At 39.2% G+C, this 22,488-nt stretch overlaps 1 protein-coding gene across 4 annotated transcripts in view; it reads left to right on the top strand.

Moving 5' to 3' along the window:
* The window catches only part of LOC149818967 (acyl-CoA thioesterase II), a 173,817-nt gene that overhangs the window by 116,382 nt on the left and 34,947 nt on the right, over window positions 1-22,488 (top strand). The gene's annotated exons all lie outside the window — the stretch shown is intronic.

Consider the following 22,488-nt stretch of genomic DNA (forward strand, 5'->3'; position numbering starts at 1 on the left):
TGGGAGGTGAACTACTATATCAGGTTCAGGGGCACAATCACACACAGAATTTTAGTATCCTCACATAGAATGACGTCGTAGAAAGTCATATCTAGTATAACTAAGTCAGCAGACAACTCATGTCCCTCGATAACTACTCGAACTGCAGGAAGGTACTTCTCACATTGAGTAGACACGCCCATCAGAGACATCACGTCAAGAATCTTCTTTAGGCTAGACAGAACAAGGCCAAGTAGTCCAGCAAAAGACGAAGATATAAATGAATGGGTTGCCTCCCAATCAAACATAACACAAGCAAGATGGTCAATGACTATGAAAATACTTTTGATCAGGTCAACCTGATTGCTTTGTTCGGTAGTTGTGGCAGCGTAAACTCTTCTGTTGGTCTTCCTCTGCACCTGCTGTTGAAGTCTCTGTTGTTGCTAATTGCCCTGAGCCACCGGCTTGCTTGGTCAGTATTGTGCCACTTGTCCTAGCTACTAGCATTGGTAGCAGACCCCCTTGAAGAGCGGACAATGGCCAATGAGATGACTCTTGTTATAACGCCTGCAAACAAACTGAGCCTTTCCCTGAAGCTTGAAAAGAAGTCTGGACTCTGGATTTAGTATTTGGGTCCAAATCTTGGGTTTGGATCTAACCCGTGTCTTATTATGTACAAGGCTGACACACTTCATTAATGTCTTGTAATTTCGTTATGTTGTAAAAGGGTATTTTAATACCCTAAACTTTGTGTTAGTTATACATATAATGAGAATAGATTTAATTGATTCCTGCATTAGGAATCGTGGGTTTCTGCCGCAACTCCTCTTTGTGCTCTCCATTCTTCTCGTATGATAGAACTCTGGATGTTCCAAATTCTAACATGGTATTAGAGCCACGCCAAAGTTGGATCTGGGATCGCTTCCAAAAGGTATGACCAGAGAAATCTTCTAATCTCCCAAGTCAAAAATTAATCTTTCTTTTTGTTCGGTTTTCTTTAAATCTGCGTCTGCATCTCTTCTTTAATCTATCTGTGTCTGCTTTTCTTTATTCATCCTATCTCTTATTGATTGTTGATATTGTCTTTCCTAATAAATTTTTTCCCTTGACGTCAATCTGAAAATTTGTTATTCTACCTCTAACGTGTCTGAAACCTTTGTGTTATTCACGTGAATCTGAGACTCTTCCTTTCTTCGATGCACCCAATCCATTACTTTTGTTTCCTATCATGTTTCTTTCATGGTCCTCTAAAATTACAGATTGCCCATTGTCCTTCACACATCCTAACATAGTCGATTCCTGTTTTTTTTTCTTTTTCACAGGAAGCTGAATTTTTGACTACATTCAGTTGTCTGTATGACTGCTTGTAGTCTGTAAAAGGAGAATATTAAAGTTTGTCTTTGTCGCAAAAAAAAAAAAGAATCGTGGGTGGTAGAATTTTCTTTAAGACTACAAGTTGATTTCCCAAGTTATCGCTGGGTTGTGTGCTGGACATTCTACATTTTTCTTTTGTGATCGGCATTTTCTTTTTGTATTTTTCTTCCTTTTGAAATATGGACTCGTTCCCTTCCCAGTCTGGTCTTTCTTTAAGTTTTCTTAGTCAACTCATGTATGAAAAGTTGAACAATTCTAATTTTTTGACTTGGAAGAGGCAATTCATGTTAAAAATGTAATATCTTTATAGTCATAATGTAATTCCTTTTTAGTTTATTAGTTAGGCTAGTTAGAAATTAGTTAGGTTACCTTTTTTTACTTTTATTTTTGGACCTTTGTAGACTTTACTTTTATTTTTGGACCTTTGTAAATTTTTCGGAAAAGGGGTGAAGTTCCTTTCAAAATCGTGATTGTATAAAGAGCTTGGAGGAGCACTTGTACTCACTATCAGTGGTAGTCTGGTAGAGTACTTATTATCCTCTTTTTTCTCCTCTTTCTATCTTTACTCTCTCTTTACATTTTTTCTTTCCTAAAACCTTGTGAAATGGATGACAATGATAATGTCACCATTAAACCCATCAAGCTTCTTCTTGATTCCAACTATGTTACATGGGCTTCAATAATAAAGCACCTCATATGGGGTAAGGTGTAATGAAAAGAGGCGGAAGCACCAATAGAGCAAATGTCACTCTTAAAGAGTGACCACTAAAGCCAAGAACACAATCACCAAATGTGCACACACAAAAACTCTCAAATATGGAAATGACTTAAAGTCATAAGTTGGATATTGAAGAAGAGAAGAGAGAGGGGTATAAAACCCATACATAAGAAGGAGAACACCTCCTCTATTTATAGAGGAGGGAGGCTCTAAGGAAGAGACTACAAGGGGGCTCCCTTGTAGTCGTTGGGAGCTCCAACGGTCAGAAATATGACCGTTGGGGCCCCAACGACTACAAGAGTGGGGCCCCTTGTGGTCATCCTAAAAGGAAAAAATAAAAAGATAAAAAGTAAAAAGCAAAAAGGAAAAAGGGAAAAAAGATAAAAAAGAAAAAGAAAAGTACATTGACAGAATTACAATAATACCCCTATCGGGTATTTCAATAAAATAGAATATGTATATATATACATATATGTATACATATACTTGTATATATACGAATGTATATATATAAGTATATGTATATATATATATATATATATATATATATATATATATTTTAACACGCCCCCTCAAACTTTACGGGGAGAAGACCGAAAGTTTGCTAAGGAGAAACATGAATCGTGGAGTTGGGAGCGCCTTGGTGAAGAAGTCCGCTAGTTGATGCTCTGAAGTAACATATGGTAATGAGATAGTCCCTCTGAGGTATTCGTCTCGAACATAATGGCAGTCCATTTCAATATGCTTGGTCCGCTCATGAAAGGTGTGATTACTAGCAATGTAAATCGCACTTTTGTTGTCACAGCAGAGCTTGGTGGGAGTAGAAATGGGGACGCCCATGTCAGCAAGGAGACTTCTGAGCCATACGATTTCCATAGTTGTCATTGCCATGGCCCGATATTCAGCTTCAGTGGATGACAGTGCAACCTTCTGCTGCTTCTTGCATCTCCACGAAATGAGGGATTCACCTAAAAAAATACACAGACCCGTTATTGAGATACGATCATTGGGATTTCCTCCCCAGTCAACATCAGTAAAAGCAGTTAAGTCAAGAGAGGAGGAAGAGGATAAGAAGAGTCATTTGGATATAGTATTTTTGATATATCTGACAATTCTCAATACGGCTGCCATATGAACCGAAGTAGGTGCATGCTGAAACTGGCTTACTGCATGAACCGCATGAGCAATATCTGGACGTGTGATGGATAGATAGGTGAGAGATCCGATTAATTGACGGTAGGGGGTTGCATCCTCAAGAAGAACACCATCTTCAAGTCTCAGTTTTGCATTAATGACTTCAGGAGTCTCAACTTTCTTTTCATCAGATATTCCTGATTTGGCACAAATTTCTGCAGCTAATTTCATCTGAGATAAGATGTATCCTCGCGGGGAATAAGCCACTTCAATCCCTAAAAAATATCTCAAATAACCAAGGTCAGACATATCAAAAGTTTCTTTTAACATGGACTTTACATTATTTACTCCCTTTTTGTCATTCCCAGTAATGATCATATCATCAACATACAACAGAAGCATAATAATGGAGTCACCTGTCCTTTTAACAAAAAGAGCAGTGTCAGTATAACAAGAAGAAAAACCTAAATTTATTAATACATTACTAAACCTATCATACCAAGCTTTAGGGGCTTGCTTAAGACCATATAAGGCCTTTTTTAATTTCAAGATTTTTCCATTTAAATCCATACCCGGAGGCGGTTCCATATACACTTCTTCATTTAAATTATCATTCAAAAAGGCATTTTTGACATCTAGTTGAAAGATTGACCATTTTCTAACTGCGGCTATAGCAATAAGAGCTCGAACACTAGTCATTCGAGCAACGGGGGCAAAAGTTTCATCATAATCTACCCCATACTCTTGGGCATATCCCTTGGCTACCAACCTAGCCTTATATCTTTCCAATGAACCATCACTCTTAGTTTTCACTTTAAAAACCCATCTACATCCAATGGGTTTATTGCCATTGGGAGGATCAATGATTTCCCAAGTTTGTGCCTTTTTAAGAGCATTAAGTTCAAGTTGCATAGCATCATTCCAATGAGCATATTGCTTAGCATCATTGTAATGAGATGGTTCATGAAAAGAGTGAAGGGCAAGTAGACATGCTCGAAAATTAGGCGAAAAAGAGTCATAAGAAACAAATCTATTTGGTATTTTAGAAATCCGATTTGACCTTCTTTGAGAAGTCTCTTCGATGGACTCATTTTGGGAAAATCTTTCAAGGGCACAAGGAGGATTCCTTTCATTCCTTCTAGAGTAGACTTGTATTGGTCTTGAAACATTTTCTTCTAGGTTTTGATCATCGCTTGGATGTTCAACAAGATCTTCACTAAGAGATTCATTAGAATCAATATGATCATCTTTAGGCAATAAGTCAAATAAGAATGAATAATCAATATTTTCATTTGGTTGGTGCGAAAAACCACTTTCCTCTTCAAGAAATGTGACATCTTTAGAGATATAAAGCTTGTTTTTAAGTATGTCAAAACATCGATATCCTTTTTGTTTTTCGCCATATCCCAAAAAAATGCATTTAATAGCCCTAGGGGAAAGTTTATCATTCTTGTGGGTTAAAACAAAACATTTACATCCAAAAATTCTTAGTCTTTTATAATCGGGAGACATATTGTAAAGTTTTTCAAATGGAGAATCTATTGATAAGATATGAAGAGGTTAGAACCGCTTCGGCCCAAAAAGATTTTGGAATGTTTTTTTAGATTAACAATGTTCTTGTAGTCTCTATTATGTGCCTATGCTTTCTTTCCGCAAGGCCATTTTGTTGCGGAGTGTTGGGGCAAGAACGTTGGTGACAAATTCCATTTTCTTTCAAATAGGTTTGAAAATCATTGAACATATATTCGCCTCCCGAATCGGATCTAAGAATAGATAGATTTCCCAAAAATTGGTTTTTGACCATTGCATGAAATTCTTTAAAGAAGGAAAAAACTTCGGATTTACGACTTAGGAAGTAAATCCATGTGAATCTAGTAAAATCATCAATAAATACAACGTAATACGAAAAACCACCTTTAGACAAAATAGGGGAAGGTCCCCACACATCGGAATGGATAAGTTCAAATGGTCGAGTGGTAAAGTAACTTCTTTGTGGAAATGGAATAGCTTTAGATTTCCCAAAAATGCAATCTTTACAAGGCATGTGATTGTCTTTACAAGTATTGTTCAAAAACGGAAAAAGAGACATTTTTACAAAATTTGGATGGCCAAGTCTCTCATGCCATATTCCAATACTTTTGTCTTTTACAAGATTGCACGATGGCTTAGATGAAAGAGTCAAAAAATCCATGAAATAGAGGTCACCCCTTCTATGGCCTTGCCCAATCAGCTTCCCTGACTGGAGATCCTGCACGGTGCAATCCTTGGGTGAGAAAGAGACTTGGCATCCATGATCGGTAATTTGAGATACGGAAAAAAGGTTTAAATTTATTTTAGGAACGATTCTTACTTTAGGAACAAAAAAATTCTTAAAATTAAGAGATCCAATACTTTCAATTCTTAATGATGTACCATCGGCCGTTGAAACACAAGAAGATATAGGTTCGGAAAAAATATTTGAAAGAGAATTTTTATGAGATGTCATATGAAAAGAAGCACCGGAGTCTAGTATCCACATACCTGGAGGAGATGAAGAGTAGGCAATGGCGGCCCCGGATGTTGAAGGAGAAGCCTTGAGTAGATGTTGGAGAACTTCAGAGATGTGATTTAGAGTTTCTTTGATATCTCCTTCTTTGGTGCTTTCTTCTCCAACCGCGGCAACTTTTCCTTTAAGCTTTGGGCAAACGGGTCTTATGTGCCCCGGTTCATTACAATAATGGCATATAATCCCCTTTCTAGGTCCATAGTTATTTTTGTTAAAGTGGGGAGGTCTATATGCTTTAACATTTGATCCGGGCCTAGTAACGGCCAAAACATCATCACTCTTAATGCTCAAACCAAGCCGAGTTTCTTCTTGACATATCTCGGCAAGGGCATCTTCAATAGGTAGGGCTTTACTTCTATGGAGAAGAGATGCCCTTGTTCAAATTCCGGGCGAAGTCCATGAAGGAATTGAAAAAAGTGCTCCTTTTCAATTTGTTCTCTTCTTAGCTCAATATCTTGTGGGGCAACCCACTTAGGCTCAAGAAGAGCAAGCTCATCCCAAAGGGGGGTTAGAGAGCTAAAATAGTCCCGGACACTCATGTCCATTTGTTTGGTAGAACGGATTTTCTCTTGACAAAAAAATTGTCGAGCAAGATCCTTTTGGGTATACATACCCTTAAGGAAAAACCAAGCCTCATTGGCCCTTCTAAATTTGGCAATATTAGCACAATTTTTAAGATCTACATTGTTCATAAACCATGCCAAAATTTTGGCATGGTTACTTTCCCAATCCTCAATTTTGGATTGATGATCATTAATGGCTTTGATGCGCTCATCGCCATCTAAAGCCTTCTCAATCTCATTTTCAATTTTGGTGAGAACAAGAGAGGGTTCGGGAGTAGTTCCCATAACAAAACCCCAAAGTTTCTTACCTCTTAGGTGATTTTCCATAGCGGAGGCCCACATGAGGTAGTTGGACCCATTTAGCTTAAAAGAGAGCTCCACTTTAGAGTCACGTTCCATCGGCACCAAATATTCTTCTTTTCTTCAAAAAAACTTTGAGAGGCACGCGTTCCAAGATGACAAGAGAGAAGCCCAATCACCAACCGAGCTCTGATACCATGTAATGAAAAGAGGCGGAAGCACCAATAGAGCAAATGTCACTCTTAAAGAGTGACCACTAAAGCCAAGAACACAATCACCAAATGTGCACACACAAAAACTCTCAAATATGGAATTGACTTAAAGTCATAAGTTGGATATTGAAGAAGAGAAGAGAGAGGGGTATAAAACCCATACATAAGAAGGAGAACACCTCCTCTATTTATAGAGGAGGGAGGCTCTAAGGAAGAGACTACAAGGGGGCTCCCTTGTAGTCGTTGGGAGCTCCAACGGTCAGAAATATGACCGTTGGGGCCCCAACGACTACAAGAGTGGGGCCCCTTGTGGTCATCCTAAAAGGAAAAAATAAAAAGATAAAAAGTAAAAAGCAAAAAGGAAAAAGGGAAAAAAGATAAAAAAGAAAAAGAAAAGTACATTGACAGAATTACAATAATACCCCTATCGGGTATTTCAATAAAATAGAATATGTATATATATACATATACTTGTATATATACGAATGTATATATATAAGTATATGTATATATATATATATTTTAACATAAGGGGTTGTGGGGATTAGTTGATGGGACCGATTTGTAACTTAAACTTGAGAGTTATTCTCAAAACCTTGCGAAAGGAGTGTTTGTTCGCTAAGTACTTCAAGTGCGAGTTTTGGCTCGAGGAGATCATGTTTTTAGGGCATGTCATCTCCAAGGAAGGTGTGTTCGTGGATCCAGCGAAGGTTGAGGTTGTACTCAGTTGGCAGCAACTGAGGAATATTCGTGACATCCGGAGTTTTCTTGGATTAGCTGGGTATTATCGAAGATTTATCCAGTACTTTTCTAAGATCTCTCTACCCATGACGAAGCTCCTAAAGAAAGAAGCTAAGTTCATGTGGGACGTCAATTGCGAGAGCAGTTTTTAGATGTTGAAGGAACGTCTTACGACTGCTCTTATTTTGGCCTTACCTTCAGGTCAAGGCGGTTTCGTGATTTATACCGACGCTTCCGGGACATGCTTGGGTTGCGTCCTAATGCAGAATGATAGAGTGATCGCCTATACATTGCACCAACTTAAAATTCATGAGAAGAATTATCTGACTCATGATTTGGAGTTAGCGGCGGTGGTCTTCGCATTGAAGATATGGCGACACTATTTGTATGGGGAGCAGTTCGAGGCTTTTACAGATCATAAGAGCCTAAAATACTTGTTCTCGCAGAAGCCCACAAGTCCAAGTACATGATTCATCCTGGCGGCATGAAGATGTTCAAAGATTTGCAGCGCAGATATTGGTGGAGCGGAATGAAGCGAGACGTAGCCGAGTACGTTTCAAAATGCTTGACTTGCCAACAGGTTAAGATCGTGTTAGAAAGTGAGTTGGAATACATTGGGTTCAATAATGAACCCATACATATGCACGTGAAGTGCAAATATACCCATTAAAGGGAAACAACACAAGCACATAATGTGCTAACCCATAAAACCCATAAAAAGGGAAAAATATGACATAAAGTCATAAGTTGCATATTATTGAAGAAACAATGGACAAGGGGTAAAAACCCCATTACAATGGAGCATAAGCTCCCTCAAGAAGTAGAAAATACAAAGGGGGAGACCCCTATTTATAACACAAGAAAGGAGCCACTTAGGGGGCTCCCAAAGGAGTCGTTGGGAGCCCCCAACGGTCACATTTGTGACCGTTGGGGGCTCCCCAACGACTCTTTGGGGAGCCACCCTAGGTTGCGCAAACCACGAAAAAAGGAAAAAATAAAAAATAAAATAAAAGATAAAATTACAAACATATTCCAAATGGAATATGCGTAAAACTGGAAATGTCTAAACTACCCCTATGCCTATAAATAGAGAAATATATATTTTATATATATAATTAGGATAATACATATGCATATATACCATATATGAATATGTATTATACTTTATATATATAAAATATATATAATATTACAAATGTTGAATGATACATTTTAACACCCCCCCTCAAGCTTTGCGTGGGGGAACGAAAAGGTTGAAGACGGCAAGAAGAAGAATCTCAAAGCTTCAAGAGCCTTCAGAACGAATGTCATTGTAAATATCTTCCTCCAATGTCTTTATCGATGAGCACCTTCTATCCAAGGGACTTCCTTTTCTCTTATCTTCAAGATCCTGAGAAAAGAAAACAACAAAGAACAAGTAAAAAATATCTTTGCACTTTACTTAAAAAGGAGCATTCCTAACAAGGTGCAAAATTTATGTATAATATGATAGTTACTTTAGCATGAAACGAAAAATTTAGAAAACCAAAGTTTCTAAATCATACATTATGTTAAAACAAAAATGAGCGGAAGCACATTATGCAAAAATAAATTGCAAGAATGCATAATGCATTCATAAGGTCCAACATTGGACAAATATAACCCCATAATGAGGAATAACAAAATGATCCACGAAGGGATACCATAAGAAGCCTACGAAGAGGCATAAAATACATATGCGTTATGGAATGAGAGCCCAAAAAAGGCCATAAAGAGCATATGCATATACTTATCATTAAATGAATTAATACTCAAAGAACTCATTAATGATCATGCTTCAAACATGTAATGAAGTGCCAAACAAGAGAAACGAAGTCTCCAAGCATACTTTAGGTAAAATAAACCCAAGAGTTCACAAGGTTTTAAAATCATTTATGAAAGACATACTTAATACACATTTTGCATATAAGGGTGGCAAAAACCATAAGCACTTAATATATAGATTAAATGCTAAGAAATCAACTTGATATGCATATCAAAAATATGATTTGCTTGAAAAACACAAGTCATGAATGAAATTTTGCCAATTTCAACAATAGTTTATCCATTACAAACATCTTCTTCATTAGTCCTCCAAAACCCATAAATCAAGTGTATAAGCTTCTAGATCAAGAATATAAAGTCATTAAAGGCCAAGGACACACACAAAGGTGTGTAAAAGAACCTCTTGTCTACATATAATAATACTTGAAATAAGTGCATCTACGACAAGAACAAGAGAATACATGCCAACATGGACTAAAAAGTATCTCTTGTCTACGTAAAAAATACACTTAAAACCAAGTATGTTCAGCTACTAGAACAAGAGTAATAAGCCAACCATAGGCTAACACATAATACATCTCTTGTCTACATATGATGGCACTTGAAATGAGTGAAATAAGTCAACCATGGGCATACATCTAAGCGACTAGAACAAGGACACAAACGCCAACATAGGCTAAAAATCACACACCATGGTGTGAATCAACGTGCCTTGTCTACATATAAAAATACTCAAGACAAGTGTGTTTAGGTACTAGACCAAGAGAGCAAAAGTCAACAAAGGGCTAAAAACACATGAAGGTGTAATAAGATTCTTGTCTACATATGATGACACTTAGATAATGGGCATAAAAGGAAAAAACTTTTGAGGCAACAAACTTGTAATGAAAATAAACCTCGAATAAAACAATACTCCTTTTGAAATGAATTCTCATGCATGTAAAAAATATCTTCAACAAGATACTATAAAATAAAATTCTTGAGAACAAATGTGTGAACATACACACACCAAGAACACTTTAGAATACTTGTGAAAAAACACAAGAACACAAAAACATAAATTTATTGCCATGTAAAAGTATCTCCAACAAGATACTACGATCAAGACCTTAATATTCTTGATAATAAACCCACCACGAATGCATAATAAGAATGCTTTAGAACACTTGTGCACAAAGAGCACAACATACGGAATCACAAATGTGCAAATGCACTCATAAGATTTATAAACAAATAAAAGGTTGGGCTATAATCCCAAAACATCTTGATTTTAAATGTACCTTAAAACATTTAAGGTTTCAAATACCATATGTCCATCACATTTACTTAGAAGCATCCATAATATCAATGGCACAAGAACAAACAAGTGACACACTCATATATCAAATCATTCTAGAGTCCCAAGGTGCCCATAACTCACCTCAACCACCATCTATAATATGGTAAGTGGACAATCTAAAAAGACATAACAACGAGTGTCACACTCATAATTAGAGATCATATACCAAATCATTCTAGAGTCCCAAGGTGCCCATAACTCACCTCAACCACCATCTATAATATGGTAATTTGGACAACCTAAAATGATATAACACGAGGTGTCCATAACTCACCTCAACAAACATCTCTAATAAAACAATAAAAAGGCCAAAACAATGATGCATTAAATAACATGTGATGGACAAACATAAATGCCACAAAAGGGCAATAAACACATAAGGGATCATTTTCCAAATAAAAATTTTTTACAAAGAGGACCGATTAACAAATTGAATCAAAGGTCCAATATAATCCATCAAAACAATTTTGCATAACCACGAATTATGCTTAATCTTCAAAAGAAGTCTTGTACACCAAAAAAAAAGGCTTACTATGCAACATAACATGAAATATTAAGCAACATCATGTGTATGAACCGATTTGGAACAAACAAGCCTTAACTATGAAAGACATAAGGTGCAATTAAACGGTGAAGTTGGTGAAGTTCAAAAATAACAAACTTAGGCCAATATAGGCATTCATAAAGATGGTGAATTTCGAAAAACTTATGAAATCTACTATTTCAACTTAAAAATGATAAACAATCATGAAATCTTCATAAAAGAGTATATACTCACAAGAAGATTATAAGGACCGAAAGGCTCCTTAAGGAGAGTTTGAACAAACAAACATATACAACTCCCAAAGAAGGAGAAAACTCCATTAAAGTGGAAGAAATCCCAACAAAATAGATTCATTAACAAAACCTTATGATAAATAAGATTGTACTATGGCTTAAATAAAAAGTAAACATTTATTGAGGAAAAATTTAACACTCTTAAGTTTTATCGAAAAACATGACTTAATAGATTATTACCTACTCCTAATGAAATAAGTACACAATAAACATTAGTGAAGACCATAACTTTTGTAATGAAATATGCGAAAAAGCAAAAGAGTGTATTAAGCACTTACAACATTCACTAATGAACAAACAAAAGGGCAAACACCAAAACCCACAAGAGACAATCACAACATAAAAATATAAATGTCTCTTATTGAAAAGAGAGAGAACTCTCTAAATGTTGAAAACATCCTTAAGAGTGTAAAGATAGAAAGAAAATCACCATATTCCATAAGACCATTTTAAAACTTAATTCAACCGGTATTAAAAAAAAACTTTCTTAATTAAATGTTGCTCATATAAAACGGACACATAATATGGAATTTTTCATATATGCCAAACATTTTTCAAAAAACTATATTTCACAAGCATTTTAATCTTAACATACCTTTCTTTAAAGACTAAACATTCATATAAAAGTATTTTCATAAACAAGGTTAGGTTTAAAATGTAAATTCAAAGTTCCAACGGTCATAAATTTTTACCGACCCATTAAAGCAAGTTTTGAGCAATCATATATCTAATTTTTCGCCAAACAAGTTATCATTTAAAGTTTTTCAAAGAAAAACATACGAAAACGATTCAATGGAGTAGCAAGAAACTCAAAAAAGACATAATGACAAAAATCACACACAAAGAAAAGAACATATTCCATTCTTCATACAATACTCAAAGAAATAGAATGCATACCGAATAACTATAAGAAAGACAATAGAGAGAAATGAATACTTCACCATTTTTCTTTAACAAATTCTTGAATACCACGCTTCCCGATGCACCAAAGAGCAACTCGATCTCAACCTTGCTCTGATACCATGTTAGAAAGTGAGTTGGAATACATTGGGTTCAATAATGAACCCATACATATGCACGTGAAGTGCAAATATACCCATTAAAGGGAAACAACACAAGCACATAATGTGCTAACCCATAAAACCCATAAAAAGGGAAAAATATGACATAAAGTCATAAGTTGCATATTATTGAAGAAACAATGGACAAGGGGTAAAAACCCCATTACAATGGAGCATAAGCTCCCTCAAGAAGTAGAAAATACAAAGGGGGAGACCCCTATTTATAACACAAGAAAGGAGCCACTTAGGGGGCTCCCAAAGGAGTCGTTGGGAGCCCCCAACGACTCTTTGGGGAGCCACCCTAGGTTGCGCAAACCACGAAAAAAGGAAAAAATAAAAAATAAAATAAAAGATAAAATTACAAACATATTCCAAATAGAATATTCGTAAAACTGGAAATGTCTAAACTACCCCTATGCCTATAAATAGAGAAATATATATTTTATATATATAATTAGGATAATACATATGCATATATACCATATATGAATATGTATTATACTTTATATATATAAAATATATATAATATTACAAATGTTGAATGATACATTTTAACAGATCGAGCATCAACGACGAGGAGGAGTGATGCAGCAGATGGAGATTCTACAATGGAAGTGGGAGGATATCACAATGGACTTCATCGTCGGTTTGCCGAGGATGCAGAGGAAACAATGCGATTTGGGTGATCATGGATCGACTTACTAAATCGGCGCATTTCCTCCCTATCCCCCTCAGTCAGTCACTGGGCAGCTTGGCGAACCTCTATGTCCAGGAGATTGTGAGATTGCACGGTGTTCTTGTGTCAGTCATCTTCGATCGTGACCCGAGGTTCACCTCCAGGTTTTGGAGGCAGTTGCAGTTGGCCTTGGGCACGAAACTGAAATTCAACACTGCCTTTCACCCTCAGACCAACGAACAATCTGAATGTACGATTCAGACTTTGGAGGACATGTTGAGAGCTTGCATGATGGACTGGAAGGGAGAATGGGACTCATACCGGGTTGACAGAATTTGTGTACAATAACAATTATCATCCGAGCATCAGAATGGCCCCGTACAAAGCCTTGTCGATCACCTGTTTACTGGGACGCGGTTGGTGAACGGATGCAAGATTCACCAATAGTGTTGCAGTACTATACTCAGCAAGTGCAGATGATCAAGGAATGTTTGCGTTCCTCGCAAAGTCGACAGAAGTGTTACGTCGATCGTCGGTGTCGAGAGCTCGTGTTCTCAAAGGGAGATATGGTTTTTGTTAAGGTATCTCCTATAAAGAGCATTTTTCAGTTAGGGAATAAGGGAAAGTTGAGTCCCCGGTTCGTCGGACCATTTGAGATCCTGGATCGGATCGGTGAGGCGGCTTACCTTGTTGTGTTGCCTCCTCAGTACGCTCAGATCCACAATGTCTTCCACGTATCTATGTTGACAAGATACGTTCACGACCCATCACACATCATTCATTATGATGATGTGAACATCCAAAAAGACTTGACATTCGAGGAAAGACCTGTGGCAATCGTTGATCGTCAAGACCAAGTGCTTAGATCGAAAATGATTTCTCTTGTAAAAGTACGTTGGCAACACCATGGAATAAATGAATGTACATGGGAGTCTGAGTCAGATATCAGAGAAAAATACCCTGACTTGTATTTTGACTAATGAATGCAATAGAAATTTCGCGAACGAAATTATTTTAAGGAGGGTAGGATGTAATAGCCTGGGAAAAAAATTACCTTAGATTCGGGTCGGGTCCGGACCCGACCCGGACGTAATGGGGGCACCGCCTCCCTCGCTATCTTTTAAAGACAACGAGGAAAAGGGGGGGAGGTTATCGAAACCCCCCTTTCCCCTCTTTGCTCTCTCGTCTCTCTCCCGACCGACTCCCTCTCCTCTGTGTTGCCGAGCATCGCCACCGACGACCCCCCTCCTTCCGACGAGCTCCCCTCCGGCGAGCTCCTTCCGACAGCCCCAGGTACGCTTCTTCTTCCCTCCTTTTCTCCTTTTCCCCTCTCGCTCCCTCGTCTCTCTTTCTCCCTCACTTCTCCGTTGCACAGGGAGGGGGCCGAGTCGCCTTCCTGCTGCCCTAAATTACAGGGAAGGGGCAAAGCTCTCTCCCTGTGATTCCTTTTAGCGAGGGAGGGGCCGAGTCCCTCCCTGCGCCGGGTTTGGTAAGGGAGGGGCTGAGCCCCCTCCTGATGCCCTTTGGTTGCAAGGGAGGGGTTGAGCCCCTCCCTGCACCCTTATAGGTACGGCAGGGGAGGGGGCCGAGACCCTCTCTGCTCTCTGTTACGACAGGGGTGTTAGATTTTCATTTGTACCTGCATTGAAAGAGAGAAAATAGAGAAAGAGAGGGAGAGAGAGACGAGAAGAGGAATCCAAAAGTCGACTGCGGCTGTCACGATTTCTTCATTTTAGAAATCGTGACCTAATGCCTGTATTAATACACTTAAGTGTACACAGTGGGTCGGGTCGGGTCTGGGGTAATATCCGAACCCGGATACACATAAAAAACATGCTTATACACTTATACAGGAATGAACTCGGGTCTGGGCTAATGCTTGAGTGAATTCGGGTCTGGTATAGGATCCAGACCCGAAACACTATTCACCTTTTTCACCCCCCCTCAAGTTGATCATGGTTATGGACCATGCACAACTTGCCTTTAAGCATCCAAAAACAATCATTTGTTAACCCTTTCGTAAATAGGTCCGCAACTTGTCTTTCAGTATTGACGAACTCAGGCTCAATCTCTTTTTCTTTAACTTTCTGTCTCACAAAGTGTTGGTCAATCTCAATGTGCTTAGCACGACTGTGATGTACTGGATTGAATGACATGTTTATAGCACTTTGGTTGTCACATAGCAAGATGGTGTGGGAGATTTTTTCTCCTACTTCAGTCAGTAGATGTCTGATCCATGTGACTTCAGCAGTAGCAGCAGTCATAGATCTATACTCAGCCTCAGTACTTGATCTAGCGATAGCCTTTTGTTTTCTACTGCTCCAAGAGACTAAATTTCTTCCAATGAAGACACAATATCCTGATGTAGATCTTCGTTCATCAGGATCTCCTGCCCAGTCTGCATCACAATATACAGTGAGTCTATGCTCATCTTTGTCATATGGCTGTGGTGAGTATGCCAATCCATCCCCAATAGTCCCTTTCAGATATCTAAGGATCCTCTTGACAGCTTCCATATGTCCAGTACGTGGTGCATGCATAAATTGAGACACTTGATTGACTGAATAAACAATATCAGGTCTAGTGAATGTGAGGTACTGTAACATTCCTATTATGCTTCGATACCTGGTGGGGTCATCACACAGATCTCTATCATGGACGCTAAGTTTTTGATGAATCACACTCGGAGTTCCCAGAGGTTTGCAGTCTTTCATGCCTGCCTTGCGGAGAACATCTACGGTGTACTTGTGTTGAGTGAGTGTCAAGCCATGAGCCTGATTATCAACTTCTACACCAAGAAAATAGCGTAGAGCTCCAAGATCTTTCATTTTGAACCTCTGACCTAATAAGTCTTTTACTTCTTGGATGTGGACCGCAGAGTTTCCTGTGATAACAATATCATCGACATAAATTAATAACAGAGTGGTCACAGTCTGACTTCTAAAAATGAACAATGAGTGGTCCAGCATGGAACGTGAAAATCCATGTTTCTGAATCTCTAGTGAGAAGCTATCAAACTAAGAGCGAGATGCTTGCTTCAGACCATAGATAGCGCTCTTTAACCTGCACACATGGGTTTTACAATTTTGTTCTTAATATCCAGGGAGTTGCTCCATATACACTTCCTCCTTCAAGTCCCCATGCAAGAAAGCATTCTTTACATCAAGCTGAATCAACTTCCACCCATGTTCAACAGCCAGAGAGATAATAATCCGAATTGTTCCCATTCTTACAACCGGACTAAAAGTCTCATCATAGTCTTGCCCTGCTTCTTGAGTGAATCATTTTTTCACGAGCCTTGCCTTGTATTGTTAAATGGTTCCATCTGGCTTGTACTTTATCTTGTAGACCCATTTACATCCGACAACATTTTTGTCAGGCGGTCTGGGAACAACTTCCCAAGTTTCACATTCATGCAAAGCTTGCATTTCATCATTCATGGCTTCTACCCACTTGGTAGAAGTGGCTGCCTAGTAGTACATAGTGGGCTCATCTTCCTTATTGAGAGCAGTTAAAAACAGTTGAAGATCCTAGGAGAAGTTATAGCTAACCCACTTGTCAATGGGATGTCGTATGCGGCTCGATTTTCTGACCTCAAGAGTGTGAGAAGGAGTCAGATTGCTGACTGAGATATGATCTGAATGGCTTGATGTTATCGGTCTCTGTTTAGAATAGACAATGCCTTTGTATCTGCCTGGTATTTTTTCTGAATTCTGTGGCCCTGACGTCTCAGTGTTTTCAGACATCTCTTCTTCTTGCTGCACGCAATCTGATGAACATGCTTCACTGGAGCTAGCAAAAAGTTCTGAACTTCAACCAAGGATAGTAAACTTTAGTTGGTATATTCGTTGCATCAGCTTTGTCATCAAAGACAACATTTCTTGAGATTCTGATACGTTTGTTGGTGGGATCATAACACCTATATCCTTTGTAGTCATCTGTGTATCCCACAAACCTACACTTCTGGGCCTTGTCTTGAAACTTGTTTCTCAGGGACCGATCAATATGCACATAGCAAACACATCCAAAAACACGCAGATCATGATAACTAGGATGAGCTCCAAAGAGGCAGTGATAAGGAGACTTATTTTCCAGAACGACCATTGACAATCTATTTATCACATGCACGGCAGAATGAAAAGCTTATGTTCATAGGTTGATGGGAAGATTGTTGTCATGAAGCATACTCATGGCACTTTCAACGATATGTCTATGTTTTCGTTCAGCAATCCCATTTTTTTGAGGAGTGTGAGGGTAGGATACCCTTCTTCCTATTCCGTTATTTCGAAGAAAAGAAATAAAATCACGGGATGAAAATTTCCCACCTCCATCACGTTGGAAAAACTGAATGGACTCAGAAAATTGGTTTTTGACCAAGCAAAAGGAAATCTTGAAACAAAGAGAAGACTTCTGACTTATTTTTTATGAAATATATCCAAGTGTATCGAAAATAACTATCAACAAAGATTAGATAATATATGCTTCCAGACCCAGAGACAATTGGGGCGGGTCCCCACACATCAGAACAAATAATCTCAAAAGGTTTTGAAGCTCTCTTATTAATGGAATGGAAAGGCAATACATGACTCTTGCATAAAAGACAACTGGAACATTTATGACTGCTCTCATCCCCATTAAGACTTTCTTTTGGAATGAGATTATTAGAAACAAGTTTCTCAATAAAATGACTCCCACAATGTCCTAACCTACTATGCCATAAGAATGGCTTATTACATTCAGAGATACTAAAAACATTAGCATAAGAGGATGAACACGACTCTGATGAAAGCTTCGAAATCCGTGAGAAGAGCGAACATCATGACATGGAGCTTCTTTAAAGACATACATGTTGCCTCGTCTCTTTCCTTCAGCGAATGTTTCCCTCGTGCGTAGGTCCTTGACCTGCACAGAGAAGGGAGTGAATTCAACTGAAGCATTATTATCATCAATAAGTTTGGATACGGAGACAATATTTTTCTTAATGTCAGGAGCATGAAGAACGTCAGAAAGAGTAAGAGTGGAATGTGACATGGGAATGACAGTCTTTCCAACATGAGAAACAGGATGGTGGGATCTATCTCCAGTGACAATCTTACTTTTTTCCAAAATAAGGGATAAGATTAGAAATTTTATCTGCATCGCCTATCACATGAGTCGCTGCCCCGGAATCGACAAACCAAGTGCCTTCATCACTCTGCTTCAATTTTAACTCTGACAAGGCAGATATCAACAAATCTTTAATCTCTCCACTGTCTCTGGTATTTGTGAACTTTCTCTTGGTTTCTATCTGTGGACTCTTTCCTTTATTCTCTGGATTATGCCAACAATTTGCCTTGATGTGCCCCTTTTTGTTACAAAGGAAGCAAGTAGGGATGGATCTTGTTCCCTGCGCATGAGTAAACATGTTTGGAGTGGAAAGTAAACCACGCCCTCCGTGTCCACTTCGCCCTTGTCCTCCTCATCCCCGTCCTCTACCATAAGTCACTCCTGTAGCGAAAACTTCTTGAGAATTTGGATGATTATGAGTTTCTTCAAAGAATCCCTTCAGAGTCATTTCATACTGGATCAATTTGGCTCGTAGCTCATCAAAGGTAGGAAGAACAGGGAGGCACAATAGTGAAGTGACTATCATATTGTAGTCAGATCCCAATCCACTCAGGGTTTGTTGCACCATGTCATTGTCACTAACGGCACACCCTATAACTGCAAGCTGATCTGTGATGACCTTTATCTTGTTCAAATATTCCATGATGGTCATGGAATCTTTTCTTAACAACTGAAATTCTTTTTTTAAAAAAACTACTCTTGCTTGAGAAACCTGCGAATACGTCTGAACCAGTCATTCCCAGAGTTGTAGAGTTGTACAATTGTCAGGAATGGCAAGAAGGATCTCTTGAGACAGGGTTGATGTGATGTATGCAACAACTGATTGGTCTTTTCTTTCCCAATTAAGAAATTCAGCATTTTTGACATACACGATTGAACTCGCCCCTTTATCATCTTTTTCTTCTCTTGGAATAAATTCTGGTGGAACTGGAGTGGTTCCATCCAGGTGACCTAAGAGACCTTGACTCCTTATGAAAGGAATAATTTGCCTCTTCTAGATCAAGAAATTTGAGGTATTCAACTTCTCAGAAACAAGTTGGTTGAGAAAACTTGAAGAAATATTTGATTGCGAGTGATAGGGATCCATAGAGAATAAGAATCAACAGAAATGTTCAACCCTCGTCCAACACTCTCTCTTTTTTTTTGGTTGTCAGAGGATCACAGACTGTTAAATTCAGAGAATGAAGGAACTTGAACTTTTCTATGCACCAAAAAGGAGGCTTATGCGATAAAAAAAATCACACGTTAAGTATCCCTTTCCCCCTTTTTTTGACTGGTACAGTAAAGAATAATCAAGGATTATAATGCACAACAAAACACAATGAATCAAGGGAGACACTATAGCATCCGAATATGCAGAGATAAACTTTGGAGAAGGTAGAATAAAAGAGAATCAAATAATTAATAGGGATAAATTTAATGTCTCACGTGAATCAATTCACGAGTTCACGTGAAATGTTGTCAATCCACGATCTGGGAGAAATTTGATGCTTCACGTGAAATGTTGTCAATCCACGATCTGGATTCACGTGAATAGGGCAGATTCACAAAGGTAAAACTCACGTGAGGTGTGAGTACATAGGAAGTTTCAGAAAGAGGGACAGACAGAAAAAAAAGGAGACGAAGGAGAACAGAAAGAGAGAGAGAGAAACGAAAACCTCAAATTCCTGATTGTTGTCACGAGCCAGAAATTTTTTTTTGCCTCTAGATGGATCTACGCTCTGATACCATGTTAGATTTTCATTTGTACCTGCATTGAGAGAGGGAAAACAGAGAAAGAGAGGGAGAGAGAGACGAGAAGAGGAATCCAAAAGTCGACTACGGCTGTCATGATTTCTTCATTTTAGAAATTGTGACCTAATGCTTGTATTAATACACTTAAGTGTACACAGTGGGTCGGGTCTGGTGTAATATCTGAACTCGGATACACATAAAAAACAGGCTTATACACTTATACAGGAATGAACTCGGGTCTGGGCTAATGCATGAGTGAATTCAGGTCTGGTAGAGGATCCAAACCCGAAACACTATTCACCTTTTTCAAGGGGAGGGGGCCAAGCCCCTCCCTGCTCCCTATTACGGCAGGGGAGGGGCCGAGCCCCCTCCCTGCTCCCTGTTACGGCAGGGGAGGAGGTCGATCCCCTCCCTGCTTCCTCTTTTGGTCAGGGGAGGGGTCGAGCCCCCTCCTTGCACCCTCGTTGTTCAGGGGAGGGGTCAAGCCCCCTCCCTGTGCCTCTTTTCTCTTTAGGCAAGGGCATCACCCCTGCCTCCGCTGTTTTTTCGGCAGGCAGGGGCAAGCCCCCTCGCCTCTCTCTTCCCTGGATCAGGCGGGGGCTTCTCCCCCTGCCTGTTCTCGTTTCATCAGGCAGGGGCCAAGCCCCTGCCTCCTTGCATGTTCGACAAGCAAGGGCGAAGCCCCCTGCCACTCTTCTACTTTGTCAGGCAGGGGCGCAACCCTGCCTGCCCTCGCTTTCTGAGGGCAGGGGTGCAACCCTCTGCCTCCTCGTAATTTGCTGACAGCAGGTCGGTAGGGGCTTGCAACCCCTGCCCCTGCTTCTTGCGCTGATAGCAGGTGCACAAGGGCACGATGCCCTTGCCTTTGCTTCCTTTACGCCAGGACAACGGCAGTGCCCCTGGCCTTCTACTTTTGGTGTTAGTTTGCTAAGACTATCGCGTTTGCAGCTCGTACGACAGATCCCGCTCGCGCTCCGCGACCCAAGCCGTCAATCGTTTACACCCGCAGGCGCCAGCAAGCTTACAACTCTCCGAGGTAGGGGAAGATCGCACAGAGGACTTGGACAATTGAATTGAGTTCAATTAAATAAATATATATACAAATATATATTTATACGAGTACGCATTTAACTCAAGGGCGCGGTTTCGCGATCCTTGTCCTTTACTTCTGTCATGTCTTTCCTTTGCTGTCGCGCTTTGCACCCAGGCTCTTGCTTTTGCAAATGTTTTGTTACTGCCTTATCATTGCAGATGACGCTCAGGTTTTCTCTCATTGCATGCGTTGTACAGGCATCCTCGTGGAGGATGCAAGAGGCATTTACTACTCTCCCTCTTGCGACAAGAGCTGAGTTGGGAGCTAGCGATACATCCTCGTCTAAGAAGAGGGATACCTCGCAAGGATCCTGGCTTTTCGAATACGCAGTCCTGCAGAGTAGACTTAAGAGTTTAGGGAGCTGCGCAAAAGCATCAAACTGCCCGAAATCGAAGTATTTGGAAGGATGTGATTGGTTGGTTTTGTTCATATTTTCGATACATCTCGGGTAACCCCGAATTGGGGCTCGAGCGAACTTCTTAGCGGGGGTTCTGTTGAGAAACCCGTATCCCGTCTATCGAGGCTGGTATCGAGTCATGCGAGGTATGTAGATACCACGATAACGAATGAGATTCTAGAAAATCGCATGCCGAATGTGGCACAAGTTGTTGGTTGTTTCAAAAGATAAAGAATGTCAAAAGTAAAGTTTGAGAAACATTACATCTTTGTGAAACATTTTTGTTGAGGCTCCTATTGAGGAGCTATACCCCTTTCATCCTATAGTACTTGTAGTCGTGCACTATACGCTAGTACTGCGATGATCGGATGAGACGGTAGTGCGACCTCGAATAGTGTTAAATGCATAATGTTGTAATCACATATATGGTGACTGATCGCCTTCACATGCTAGATGCTCGAGTGGTTGAAAGGCCATAGCATAGAACTCATATTATGGTAATGGAACTCGAGTGACTGATCGCTTTCCTGTCCTTTAATTTCTGTTGTGTTTAATATGATGGTAATGGAACTCGTATTACTGTGTAAAGACTTAACCAAATTTTGCTTGTGTTTGAAAAAGGAAATTAAACTTTGATTTGTTTCCTTCTATTGTAGAGGCTTTCCTGTCCTTTAAACATCACATACTATATGTACCTTATGTATAGTATTTTTCTGTAATGAACTTTATACACCTTTTTCATTGTTATTTTTTAACAGAGTGTTGCTTTTTACTCTTTTAGTTGTTATATATCTATTTGTTCCATTACTAAGATGATTACAAGATGTGTTTTTTCAAAGTGGATTTGTGTACTCTATCAAGTGTGCCCTACTTGGT

This window comes from Nuphar pumila, chromosome 13 (genome assembly GCF_984573655.1).
Source record: "Nuphar pumila chromosome 13, dmNupPumi1.hap1.1, whole genome shotgun sequence".
Taxonomy (NCBI): Eukaryota; Viridiplantae; Streptophyta; class Magnoliopsida; order Nymphaeales; family Nymphaeaceae; genus Nuphar; species Nuphar pumila.